Here is a 2212-nt window from a genome sequence, read left to right as displayed (position 1 = left end):
AATAATTAGCGGACCAATTTACAAATAGAAAATTTTTACAAGCATATAAGTAACATTATGTCTAATTAAATTATAAACAGTTTACGGTATTATCGCTACTCGCGTAACATTTTTAATTTCATCATTCAAAGAAATACGTTTACTGAAGTTGATTCAGAATGTCAGTAGGCGCCACCTTCTAACCACCGGTATGTATCCAAGTTTTGCCTATGATTATATTGTTCAAGTCTGGAATTTGGTAATTGATAGTGTAAATTTACTGAGTAATACTGTGTTGTATATCAAATTTTTTTATCTATTTCGTTTTTTATTACACGATGTCAATGGATCAAACATCTAGATTCGCGTCTAATATATTGTTCGAAATCCAATGCTCAAAAGGAAAAATTATTAGCACCAAAAATTATTATATGCCAATAATTATTTTTAGCATAAAATTATTAGCATAGCGGAATCCCTCCGCGATCCTTCCAAAAAGATCTGGTAAGTGTTGTCGAAAGGCGACAGTGCCTTACCATTTATATGTGTGTTCCACCCTTGTATACGGGAGTGTTAAACGTCTCTCCTTTCATATTACAAAAAATTTTTTTTTTTTTTACGTGGAGGAAATCTTCATAGACACCTTTTACTACCCTAAGTGTAGGTGGGCAGAAGGTAGTGCCGGATTCTTACCGGCTAAAACCTCCACGGGCAGGACACGATGGTAGTGTTGTGGTGAGTTGATCGTCGGGCCCCTGTGTGCTTGACACCAAGCACGTTTAACCATGTACTCCCAGAAAGTACATCCATCCACGCCACACGCAAGGGCGGGGCTGGCCGCTTGCCTGTAGTATGTTTCTTTTAAAAGAAACTTTCTCATCTTGTGCTATTCGTGCCTCCATTATATACCGAGGATTCGAACTCACCACGCGTCGTCTTCAGTTCTGGGCCTTAACGAGCGTCGTTGGCTGTCCCGCCGAGGTTTTAGGTGATTGGAAAGTATTTGATTCTTAATGTGGCATTGTATATCATAGGAAGTATTCTAATTGGTCTCTTGAAGGAGATGTACATTTTTCATAGCCCTCTCAAGATACAAGAGGTAAAGGTAAATAATTTCCTTAATTAAATCATTATTATTAAATTTATTATGAAGCTCTTAATAATATATTTTTGCTACTATTATAATTCTTGTAGTAACAGATGGCCGTTCTAAAAGAATTCCTGCCTCTTCTAATGCACTTATTTACAAGATGCCTAGCCTTGCGTTTTCCATCGCACTGGCAGAGATTTTATAACACATGGGATTAGCATAAGTTATAAATAGGTCTAATTGATAATTTGAAACAGATGATTTTAACCTCAAGATTTAGGTCCGATGCATACGATTGAATTTTCAACAAATGACCACAACGGCAATGAGTTGGAAGAACAAGAAAATACATATGTATGTATCCTTCTTTTGCGAAACAGGAGAGCTTTATTTCTTTCTCTGCTCTTCCAAAGGCGCCGGAACGATGTCCTACGATAATATATGGCTCATCTGCACCGAGCCTTAAGATACACGATTAAAAGAGGTTTTTATTAGCCAACATAGCCCTACATATCTGTTAGCGAAATTTTCACATGTTTGTTACAAGTTGTATGTGTATTAATACAAGCGACGGGTGTGTATATCGCAACTGGTACCACTATGCGATTTTCCCAGATAGACGATATAAATATCCTCCATTTGATTCGGGTTTAAGAGTGCTTCAAACGTAGTTGCGTACGACCTTCGTCGTTGACCGACGGTTCCGTTGAAGAAATCCAACGTTAAATTGGGTGAGTGGCGCCGGCCGACTTTTCCAACCATCTAGAACTTTTTATTACACTTTATTATACACTTAATAATCACAATTAAGATATACACTGAATAGACACGTATAAATTACACCTTACTGTAGTAACTTTATATAAATTAAGTAGGCGATTGGTTTAAGGGTAGAAACTCGGTAAAGAGATGTTGACTGTTTTAAAGATAGAGAATCAGTAAGTTTTAGTGAGGATGTTGTGGAGGTGGAAAGCTAGGTGTGGGTGTGTCTAAGACCACGAAATTTTTGTTTCATTTGGTAGACTATTTACAATCAATTCTCGCTGAGAATTTTAAGTAACTTCATTTGGTGTGGTACAATTGTTGAGGTTATTCGATGTGTAAACTCGTGGGTAAATTGACAGGTAGGAAATATATTTAAGT

General features: G+C 36.9%; 1 non-coding gene across 1 annotated transcript; it reads right to left on the bottom strand.

Moving 5' to 3' along the window:
* Nucleotides 1–472: 472 nt before the first annotated feature.
* On the bottom strand, nucleotides 473–579 carry LOC117216088. The gene has a single exon (XR_004489297.1). It is a non-coding gene; the product is annotated as a U6atac minor spliceosomal RNA (small nuclear RNA).
* Nucleotides 580–2212: the final 1633 nt, after the last annotated feature.

The sequence above is a fragment of the Bombus bifarius genome, unplaced genomic scaffold (genome assembly GCF_011952205.1).
Source record: "Bombus bifarius isolate JDL3187 unplaced genomic scaffold, Bbif_JDL3187 scf7180000010136, whole genome shotgun sequence".
NCBI lineage: Eukaryota > Metazoa > Arthropoda > Insecta > Hymenoptera > Apidae > Bombus > Bombus bifarius.
Note: the sequence above shows the minus strand (reverse complement) of the source record. Positions and strands in the feature narration are given on the sequence as shown.